We start from the raw sequence: 12,378 nt of genomic DNA, 5'->3' as shown, positions 1-12,378 counted from the left end.
ACTCTATACCTAGTCTCTGTGGTTATACAGACAGTAGCTTGCTTATCAAAGTCTAACATGCACATATAAGTGAATACACACCACATTAATATCCTTAAGAACAGCATGTGGGAAATTTTCAGTGTTATATTTTATCCTTAACATATTGTAAATATTTGTGATAATTAAATATCCTATTTATAAAATAGTACATTTTAGTCTTATAATTATAATATATCTGAACCATTAGTAAATTTTTCCAGTGTCAAAATATGGATAAATAATTCTTCTCATAAAGTAACCTATGACAATGAAGATGATCATTTGAGTTATGTAAATAACTACCACTGTACCTGACCTGTGGAAGAACAGATTTTCCTAAAACATCCTCAAGAGTTTTGAATTACAGCCTAACATGTTAAAAAGTTCAGTTTTTTTAATACTAGATACTCATACAAATTTGTATACAGTTATTTCAAAAAAATAACACCATAAAAACATAGATAATTTTGAAGAGAAATTTCAATGTGTTGGCAAATATTAACTTTTCTATATAGCCACATATGAATTATCTTCTCTAAAGAGAAAGAATGCCATAATATTAATGTTTCATAAACTATCCTGCCACCAAAAATGGTAAGACTAATTTCTGTAGAAATTTATGTAATGTTTTTCAAAGTAAAAGAGGCTATCAACTTGAGATGGAGTTGGGGGTGGGGCATAAGAAAGGTTGGCAGGAGAAAAAAGGATGGGGGAGTAATATAATTATGTTTCAATTAATTTTTTTTAAAAAAACTGGAAATTTGAGTTAAACCAAATAAACAACAGAATTGCATTTTGGCTTGAGATTTTTTCCTACTCTGTAACTACCAATGGAGGAGAGCCATGACCATAAGCACATATCTGGTACAGCATGTGAGCATCTGGGGATATCCAAAAAAGACCTTGAATTTTGTAGCTCATGCTTGTTTTAGTCATTTCATGTGTATTGACATTTGCTTTGATAAGGGCATTTGTTAGTTTTAGTGTATATGCAGTGTGGTTATCTCACTCACCCCTTTATCTGTCTATGGGCACCTCTTATGCCCAATTATTTTGGAAATCAAAAAAAAAAAAGGCAGCATGAAATTACCACCCATAGAAAAGGGAAAAAATACTTATGAAGAAACACATATGATAAGGCCTATTGTCTAAAATATAAACATGCAAACAACCCAACATAAACAATATAACATGACTTTATTGGGCAAAGAACTGACATTTTCTGATATAATACTAATGGCCATATAGCTAAAAGAATGCTCAAAATCTCTAGTAACAAAAGGTGTGTAAACTAAGACAATGACATGTTACTTCCCAACTATAAAAATAGCTATTATAAGAAGGTGAGAGTCAGGCAGGGCACTGCTTACCATAAGCTTCTGAAGTAGAGACAGTAGAGGTACAAATCTGAGACAAGTCTGGGCTACATGAAAGTTTCAGGTCTGCCTAACTTAGATAATAAAACCCTGTATGATATATGTAGGGAGAGAGGAAGAGAGAGAGGGAGAGAGAGAGGGAGAGAGAGAGAGAGAGAGAGAGAGAGAGAGAGAGAGAGAGAGAGAGAGAGAGAGAGAGGATAGATAGAATAGAAATACAATAACACCTATTATTAAGGGTACAATGGAAACCAATCTATAGTGCACTCTTTTTTTTAATATTTTTATTAGGTATTTTCCTCATTTACATTTCCAATGCTATCCCAAAAGTCCCCAATACCCTCCCCCACTCCCACTTCCCTATCCACCCACTCCCACTTTTTGGCCCTGGCGTTCCCCTGTACTGGGGCATATAAACTTTGCAAGTCAAATGGGCCACTCTTTCCAGTGATGGCCGACTAGGCCATCTTTTGATACATATGCAGCTAGAGTCAAGAGCTCCGAGGTACTGGTTAGATCATAATGTTGTTCCACCTATAGGGTTATAGATCCCTTTAGCTCCTTGGGTACTTTCTTTAGCTCCTCCATTGGGGGCCCTGTGATCCATTCAATAGCTGACTATGAGCATCCACTTCTGTGTTTGCTAGGCCCCGGAATAGTCTCACAAGAGACAGCTATATCTGGGTCCTTTCAGCAAAATCTTGCTAGTGTATGCAATGGTGTCAGCGTTTGGAAGCTGATTATGGGATGGATCCCTGGATATGGCAGTCTCTAGATGGTCCATCCTTTCGTCACAGCTCCAAACTTTGTCTCTGTAACTCCTTCCATGGGTGTTTTGTTCCCAATTCTAAGAAGGGGCAAAGTGTCCACACTTTGGTCTTCGTTCTTCTTGAGTTTCATGCGTTTAGCAAATTGTATCTTATATCTTGGGTATTCTAAGTTTCTGGGATAATATCCACTTATCAGTGAGTACATAGTGTGTGAGTTCCTTTGTGATTGTGTTACCTCACTCAGGATGATGCCCTCCAGGTCCATCCATTTGCCCAGGAATTTCATAAATTCATTCTTTTTAATAGCTGAGTAGTACTCCATTGTGTAAATGTACCACGTTTTCTATATCCATTCTTGAGACATAAATTGGCATAGCTCCTTAAGGAAACAGTATCTTATCCTAAGAAACAAAAACAGACTTATTTTACCCTACTCCTGAGCATATTTGCAAAAGTAGTGAATTTATTCATTTATATCTGTAATCCCATTTCAAAGAAGGCTGACACAAAGCATCATAGGCCTATGATTTAACTTCAGGGTATCCAGGAAGACTGGATGGAAGGAAAGGAAAGGGAGAAATATTGTAACTACAGTTTTAAAACACATATTGAAAATGAAAATCTATCACAAATTGGAGCCACCCTGAACTATATCATAGCAATATCCTGTCTAAACTACAAAAAAAAAAGAAACAAAAACTCTAAACTTCACAGTATACCCTGTAAATATGCCCAATTATTATTTCTCAAATAAATAGATGGTTGCAGCATAGCAATCCTCAGATTTATTGATTTTTCTGATTCCTGTTCATTTTTAGCCTCTCAGTATAGCTAGTCCATAGCTTTTATTTATTCTATTGTCAGAAGCAGCTATGCATTTTTGTCCTTGAATGCTGCACAGGATGGTGTGCTCAGCATGAACCTATGATGCCCAAACAGTAGTCTGCTCCAATGTCTGCTCTCTAAGAGGTGCCTTACATAGTGATGTGAATTCTTTCTGGTGTTGTGGATGGGTACCAACTTTATTCTTTTTTTTGTTTTGTTTTTTAACTTTTTAAAAAAAGAATTTTTGCTTAACTCAGCTTATTAGAGAAAATACATTTACTACTTTACAATCAGTAACAGTAAACTATGGGCTAAAAGTATGTTTTCACTACATTTGTCAAAAACATGTTTTTGACATGACATTCTCCTCTTCATCATCCCCCTAAAAGCCTCTAGGGAAAAGTCATATTTTATATATGGAACTGATTTTGAGTTCAACATGGGGTTGAAACTCATATCTTTTAATGCAGCCAATTATTTGTTCTTTCTAATAACAGAAAACCATTATTATCCTAATTGAGGAACACAATGAATTCTCAAGTGGTATCTTGCAACCCTCACTCCTTTAAAAACAAAATTGTATGTTAGGCAAATGCTCAGCCAGAAAAATGCAGTTAACTGTGCTTCCCTTGGAAAGAAGCAAAACACAGAGAGGATGACTGGGTTCAGTTCAAGCGTGTCTAAGGCTAGTTCATTTTCATGGACCAGTGTTATAATGTCCTGGGAAAATGTGTGTCCTGGGATGAAGGTTGTATCATATTGTTAATCGAGAAAGAAAAATGCCTTATGGAAGAAAAGACATTTTCAAAGAATTTGATATGCTAAGTGTTTTATGGGAGTGTTTCAAGGATACCAGAAGCAAGACAGAAGTAAAAGAGTAGGGTGTGTGTATGTATGTGCGTGCGTGTGTGCGTGTGAGTCTGGTTTCTTCCTCTATGACTAGTTATTTGGTTCGTTTTTGTTTTTTTGTTTGTTTCAGACAGAATTTCTCACTGAATCTAAAGCACATTGATATGCCTAAATTGGCTGACCAATAGGCTCTCTCTCCTGCTCCTCCCTGTCAAGCCAGAAATCTGAATTCAGGTCCTGAGGCTTGCTCAGCAAGTCTATACTGACTGAACCATCTCCCCAGTCTTTAACTCTTTCACATTTGTACATTTTTATGTATTTTGTAAGATAAAGAGGCAGATAGGTGCCTTTTTTTCCTTCACACTTTATATTTTTATCTGACTTTTTCTTTTCCCAGTGTACATTTTTATTATGTGTTGTGAAATAAAACAGTCCACTTCACCTTGGTCTGTCTGTTAACAGCGTGTCATTTGCTTTTGTGTTTGTCCTTTTGCACACATAAAAATGGAGTCTTAACTGCACGAATTTAGAGGAGAGGATGATCTGCAAATAATAAAAGGAAAATTTCACCAGCATTTTATTCAAATACAGTACAAACTGTTAACTTTATCCAGTTATATGACAGTTTGCTCAGAGAGCAGCTGCTTTTATCAGTTAATTATACATCATTTATTATTTGAATTTGAAAACACAATTATAAGCTACAATTGGATCCAACACACTATGAATAGTTCCTGAATTGTGTCTTAAGGGAAGTATCAAGGCTAAGACATTTGATGGAGGTCGTCCAAAGGCTGCACATTTTGGCATGGTCTGAAACATCAGGACTTTTCTAGGTGGGGAGGGGGGTGGTTAGGTCATCTTGAATGACTCTACAGAGATTGTTGATCCAGGATTCAATGAACTATTATCTGTAATAAGATACTTATATATTTTAAATAAAACCAAATAAAATACATAGGAAAAACTAGATTCTGCTATTTTACTTTTAGACATTAATTTACTTTAGACAGAATATTAGAAGGTAAGTTACTACTGAGTCATGATTAAAAGTGATAAACATACAAAACAGATATTATCAAGGGTTGGACATGATTCATGTGAGTGGGAACTCTCGTGATGGATAGCAAGAACAATAAGAAACTATTGCGAGTATGCATCACAATTGTATTATTTATAGCATTCTATTCAGGGTATATACTCAAAGAAACTTGCCCATGTTTTCACCAGAAGACACTAGAGTGTTAGAAATAATATTTGTAACCAAAAAAAAAAAATAGGAAAGAGAATTTATGTGTTCAATGCAGAATAGAAAACTCTTTAATCATGGCAATGAATGAATTGAGAATAGCAAATCAACAAATTCCACAAGCATTGTATTGAGAAAATAAGACTACAACATATATGGAGTAAGATGCTCTTTGTGTGCAATAGCAAGCAGATTTCATCCAGAGGAATCAAACCAGAAGAAAGCACAAAAATTAATACTTTGAAAGAGCAGAGAGGAGACTTATCCAGTAAGTAATACTCACATTGTATGTTGAAGTGAGTAATAGATACACTGTGGGTTGATGTTCCACCTCACCATACTGTGCCTCTACCAAACATATTGGTGGCTTCCTTTTCTATTTTTTATAAAATAGAACAGATGATGTCATAAAAACACATTCAACTGTAACTCACAGTTTGTTTCCATTAGGGATCCACTAAATTTTTAATTAATTTATTTTATTTTATGTACCTGAATGTTTTACCTGCATGAATATTTCTGCATAAAATGTGTACCTGGTACCCTCAAATGCCAGAAGGGAGTGCGGGATCTCCAGGAATTGGATTTAGAAGTGGTTTAGATGACAAGTGAGTTTTTGGGACTGTACTCTGGTTCTCTAGAAGAGAGGCTAGTATGCTCAACAGCTGAGCTATCTCTCTACCAGCCTCTGGAATATATGTTTTAACTTCAGTGAAAAAAAATATTTCTGTGAGAGAAAAAAAAAAAACCCACTATACATTAACTTTGTATTATACATAGAAGAGCCTGTGAAAGCCTTACAGATTTGTTATATAAGCCAGGAAACTTTGAGATGTGCATAATAGAAAATGGATGAACTTGGGAAATGTAAATTTTCAAACAAAAAAATACTGAATGAAGTGCAATCTTAGTTGCATTATTGAAATCTGCAATTGTGTTAAGTGAAGACAGATTGTATTGTATGAGGGTAGTGGGAAAGGCTACAAAAAGAAAAATGAAATTCTCATTTTTAGGTTCCTCTTCTTGCAACATGCATGGCTTCCAATGGGATCTGTGCCTACATTTCCATGTTCATGGTGAGATGCTGTCCTTCTCCATTTCTTTCAACCATCTAATATCAACAGTCAAGAAAAATCAAAAAGCAACGCTGCCACTATTATATATAAGAAAATATAGTGTGTTCTTCAATATTTTGTGGTGTAATTCTTTCATTGTCTTGAAGACAACAAAACAAACCAGTCATCCTCCTTTTTCAGAACCCCTGCTGGAAATGAAGCAGACCTTTGGATTGGCCTCCCATCACGCTCTGCTTTCTTCCAGACTTGCTGAGGATACTACCACAGGGACACATGCTACTTTCTGTTTTATGCAGCCTCTGTGAAGCACTGTTATGTAGAGCAGAAGGCACTGCTTCTCCAGCTAAGGGTGAGCCAATGGCCTAGAGTCCTGTGATGGGAGAATGTGTCTTGTAGCCTGGTTGTGTGATCTGACATAGTCTTCTGGTGCTACTCTGTCTGCTCTTTGCAGGCAGCTGTGCCTGGTCTCTCCAGGGCTAAGTGGGATGGTGAATGTCGGCAACCTGGCTACCTGAGAAGAACCACATCAGGCCTGGAGGCTTGTCGAAGCAGGAACTCTCATGTGGCAGCAGTTTGCTTATATAGACATGGCAAGGAGGAAGGGATAGAAGTATGGGGTGAAATGACTTATTGGGTGGTGTGAGATGATGAGGGGTGTGGGGTGATCTCACGGGCCCTATAAGAAATGTATACATTGGGCTGGAGAGATGGCTTAGAGGCTAAGAGCACTGACTGCTTTTCTTAAGATCCTGAGTTCAAATCCCAGCAACCACATGGTAGCTCACAACCATCTGTAATGTGATCTGACACCCTCTTGTGGTATGTCTGAAGATAGCTACAGTGTACTTCGATATAATAATAAATAAATCTTTCTTTAAAAAAAAAAGAAAAGAAATTTATGCATCAGTGGTAGCTAGTCAGAGGCAGTCTCATTCAGGTGGGTAAGTCGTACTGAGTCATTCTCAAGCAGAAGTGAATGAAAGGTCTCAAAAATCGAGCCAGGCTTGGGTTTGTTTTCAAGGCCCAAACCAAGGCCAAATAGGGCCCATCACTACACTAGAGGAATTTTAACTCATACACAAAAGCTGTAATATTTGGTTCTATTCCTTTGACTATTGCATAGACCAATATGGCAAAGAATTGTTTGTTTGGTTTGGTTTTTTTGTTTTGGTTTGGTTTTTGTTTGTTTGGTTTTTTTTTGTTTTTTGTTTGTTTGTTTGTTTGTTTTGTAAAGAGGATCTTTTGTGTAACTGGAGTAGTCTTAATCTCATAATGTAACCAAGGCTGAATTCAAACTTATTGCAATACTCCTGCACCAGAATCCTGAGTGCTGGTTATATAAGCAGACACCACAGGGCTTAGTTTTCTACTGAACATTTTAATTCTCAGAAAATCAAGACAGTCAGGTACTCAACTGTACTGACATTTCTTCCAAAAAAGCTATACTGTATTTTCTACTAAGACCTAAAGCAACTATTTAACACTTTTTTTTTATTACATCTTTTCCTTGATTACATTTCCAATGCTATCCCAAAAGTCCCCCATACCCTCCCCGCCTACTTCCCTACCCACCGATTCCCACTTTTTTGGCCCCGGCGTTCCCCTGTACTGGGGCATATTAAGTTTACATGTCCAATGGGCCTCTCTTTCCAGTGATGGCCGACTAGGCCATCTTTTGATACATATGCAGCTAGAGTCAAGAGCTCCGGGGTACTGGTTAGTTCATAATGTTGTTCCACCCATAGGGTTGCGGATCCCTTCAGCTCCTTGGGTACTTTCTCCAGCTCCTCCATTGGGGGCCCTGTGATCCATTCACTGGCTGACTGTGACCATCCACTTCTGTGTTTGCCAGGCCCTGGCATAGTCTCACAAGAGACAGCTATATCTGGGTTTTTCAGCAAAATCTTGCTAGTGAATGCAATGGTGTCAGCGTTTGGATCCTGATCATGGGATGGATCCCCGGAAATGGCAGTCTCTAGATGGTCCCTGCTTTTGTCTCACCTCCAAACTTTGTCTCTGTAACTCCTTCCATGGGTGTTTTGTTCCCAATTCTAAGGAGGGGCATAGTGTCCACACTTCAGTCTTCATTCTTCTTGAGTTTCATGTGTTTAGCAAACTGTATCTTATATCTTGTCAAATCTAAGTGGATCAAGGAACGTCACATAAAACCAGAGACACTGAAACTTATAGAGGAGAAAGTGGGGAAAAGCCTTGAAGATATGGGCACAGGGGAAAGATTCCTGAATAGAATAGCAATGGCTTGTGCTGTAAGATCGAGAATTGACAAATGGGACCTCATGAAATTGCAAAGCTTCTGCAAGGCAAAAGACACGGTCAATAAGACAAAAAGACCACCAACAGATTGGGAAAGGATCTTTACCTATCCTAAATCAGATAGGGGACTAATATCCAATATATATAAAGAACTCTAGAAGGTGGACTCCAGAAAATCAAATAACCCCATTCAAAAATGGGGCTCAGAATTGAACAAAGAATTCTCACCTGAGGAATACTGAATGGCAGAGAAGCACCTGAAAAAATGTTCAACATCCTTAATCATCAGGGAAATGCAAATCAAAACACCCCTGAGATTCCACCTCACACCAGTCAGTATAACTAAGATCAAAAATTCAGGTGACAGCAGATGTTGGCAAGGATGTGGAGAAAGAGGAACACTCCTCCATTGTTGGTGGGATTGCAAGCTTCTACAACCACTCTGGAAATCAGTCTGGCAGTTCCTTAGAAAATTGGACATAGTAGTCCAGGAGGATCCAGCAATACCTCTCCTGGGCATATATCCAGAAGATGTCCCAACCGGTAAGGACACATGCTCCACTATGTTCATAGCAGCTTTATTTATAATAGCCAGAAGCTGGAAAGAACCCAGATGCCCCTCAACAGAGGAATGGATACAGAAAATGTGGTACATTTACACAATGGAGTACTACTCAGCTATTAAAAAGAATGAATTTATGAAATTCATAGCCATATGGATGGACCTGGAGGGCATCATCCTGAGTGAGGTAACACAATCACAAAGGAACTCACACAATATGTACTCACTGATAAGTGGATATTAACACTGTTTTTAAAAGAAATATCCATTTTTATAGGAATACTCCTTAGAGTAGAAAATATAGTTCTCCAGTTCCCATCTTTCAATGTGAATCCAGAAAAAAGAAGAAGGAGAAGCTATTATTTTAAGCATGGTTCCTATAAGTGCAAAGATTTTGTGATAGTTAATTAGTAGATATGACCCTGAAAATATAGTCTTGATTCTACTCATGAACATGAAAAACAATGACAGATTTTAAGGTCTAGGGACTGTTGTCCTTTCATGAAAATGGAGGAAGGGGGTTAAGAGAACTACAGCAATAGAAATGTCCTCAACCCAAGCACTGCCCCAAAACACTGAAAAGACAGGATAACAAAAGAAATCTTCAGCTGTAAAGAGGAATTTTCATTGTTTCTCATTATTACTATTTTTGTGTTTGTATTTTCAAGTGGAAAATCATTCTCATGAATGTTTTCAATCACTACACAGAAAAAGATGTTTAGCAAGGATTGCTCAGTTCTTGGAAGCTGTGAAACTCTGTGTGCACTTTCAAAACATCTGTAACCCCCAGTGGAGCTTTGGCTCTTGCTTCTATATTTGCCTTCCAGGAAAAACACAAGAGAGTGACCGTTTTCCATCCCAGCAGTGGTGGAAAGCTATAATCTTGGGAAGAAATGAGTAAACACATTGCAGGATAGCAGAGTAAAAGAGGAGACACAATTGTCTGGTTGTTTCCATAGAAAACACAGGCAGTTAGTTGACTGTGCACTTCAAGGCTTGGGCTTTGCATCTATCTCTCTCCTCTTTCCCCAGCTCCTTCTTCTGTTACTGTCTTTTCTCAGTACTAAAAAACGCCTGTCTGATGAAAACACACACAAAGTGTTCAAAACCGGTCTTTTATGATAACCAACATTAATGCAGAAATGAAATAATGTGATGAAGGAAACTTAATGGTGATTTTTTTTAAATTTTAGCTTACCATGTATTTATGTAGGTATACAAATAGGACAATAAGAAGTCAAAGTGCCCCTATTTGTATGTGACATACTCCAATATATTAGGGATCTCAAAGACTCTGCCAGGAAACTCCTAGACCTGATGAACATTTTCAGTAAACAGGAAAGCTACAAAATTAACAACCAAAAAAAAAAAAAAAATCAACAGAACAAGGCAAAAACCAAAAGCATCTTGAAAAAAAATCTAATCAATAAAATGAAAGGCCTATACAATCAAAATATTAAAGCATGGACAAAAGATTTGAAGTATACTGCAGAAGGTGGGGAGTCCTCCCACATTATAATTACTCTTGTTTAAAAATAGCCAACTTACCAAAGCAAGCTACATATTCAGTATGCTCTCCAGCAAAATTCCAAAGCAATTCTTCAAATAGAGTCTTTAGGACATGACAGTGTCACCATATTCATGAGCACATACAAACTCTGGTTGCTCTCAGAAAGTGTGTACAGGATCAAGCAAGTAAACATTCTAACATGGAAGTGATAGACTCTCAAGTGCTCCTACCACTAACTGAAGAGCTATTAACAGTTTCCGGCTTCTGGTGATGAGAGGCTTATAACGCTGACACCATTGCATACACTAGCAAGATTTTGCTGAAAGGACCCAGATGTAGCTGTCTCTTGTGAGACTATGCCGGGGCCTAGCAAACACAGAAGTGGATGCTCACAGTTAGCTATTGGATGGATCACAGGGCCCCCAATGGAGGAGCTAGAGAAAGTACCCAAGGAGCTAAAGGGATCTGCAACCCCGTAGGTGGAACAACAATATGAACTAACCAGTGCCCCCCGGAGCTCGTGTCTCTAGCTGCATATGTATCAAAAGATGGCCTACTCGGCCATCAGTAGAAAGAGAGGCCCATTGGACACACAAACTTTATATGCCCTAGTACAGGGGAATGCCAGGGCCAAGAAGTGGGAGTGGGTGGGGGAGGGTATTGGGGACTTTTGGGATAGCATTGGAAATGTAAGTGAAATAAATACCTAATAAAAATAATAATAAAAGGAATTTGCATGGTATTATAGGTGGGGTGTTTTACCTCACCATTTTCAAAAAAAAAAAAAAAAAAAAAAGAATGTGGAACATGGGGGGTGACCATCCACCAGTGAATGCTCACATGCAGTTGTATATGTGTGGCACAAATTGGATTGTGTAAATTATTTTAAAAGCAAAGGAAAGAAGATGAAGTTAGGAAATAATGGGGAGATGGGTACTGGATCTGAGAGGAGTGATGGGAAGATAAATGTGATCAAAGTGCATTATATGAATTTGTTATATTCTCAAGGATTAATAAAATATATTTAAGAAAAATTGATAACACAGTCCTTGGGAGCCAACTGAAACCATAACACCAGTTTAATGATGTGAATCTACTAACTTGTAACAAAAATCCAACTAATAAAATGATTAAAACGGTTAATGCCAGCAGAGATCATATGTTTTACTTACCCTTTCATATCTACTTAAACTAATATTTGATGTTGATATCATGCTATAATTTTATATACTAATCACCAAACTAATTTATGCTTCAGAATGTCCAATACCTGTAATTGTTTGATACACAGCACTAGAATAGGAGCTATCAATTCAGATCGACTAAATGCTACTAAATGAAATCATTGCATGAGAGATAACTTAAATGATGTTTGGAATATGTGTTATTGTAAGTTCTGGATCTATAATGAAGGGCATATTCCACACAATACATTGAATTTGGTGAAAAGGAGAAAAGGTGAATTTTGGTACATGTTTAGTAAAGAAATTGTCTTCAGTCATCAGATTGGCTGAAACAGAAAACTGGTTGTATAAGAAGCATTCATCTTGCTTACCTGTAGCTTTGCAGTTAATTCTCTTGTCTTCTTTAGGGAACTGCTTTACAACAGTGCTTCTCAATAAAACTAACCTTGTCATATCACAGAAGATGAATGCATTCATTGGGTCACTGTGACTAACATGAAGATACAGACACACACACACAAACACACAGACAAAATACACAAACACAAGCATGATTTCCTATAAACACTAACACATTTGTACACAAGCACACTCATACTCACTCAACATTCATGTATACACCCACACACATACTCTCACACTCATACTCATACACATTTTCACATGCACACTCTCATACCCA

The sequence above is a fragment of the Mus caroli genome, unplaced genomic scaffold (genome assembly GCF_978045245.1).
Source record: "Mus caroli unplaced genomic scaffold, Mus_caroli_1 scaffold_15, whole genome shotgun sequence".
NCBI lineage: Eukaryota > Metazoa > Chordata > Mammalia > Rodentia > Muridae > Mus > Mus caroli.
The sequence above is the reverse complement of the archived record's forward strand: the minus strand, read 5'-3'. Positions refer to the sequence as shown.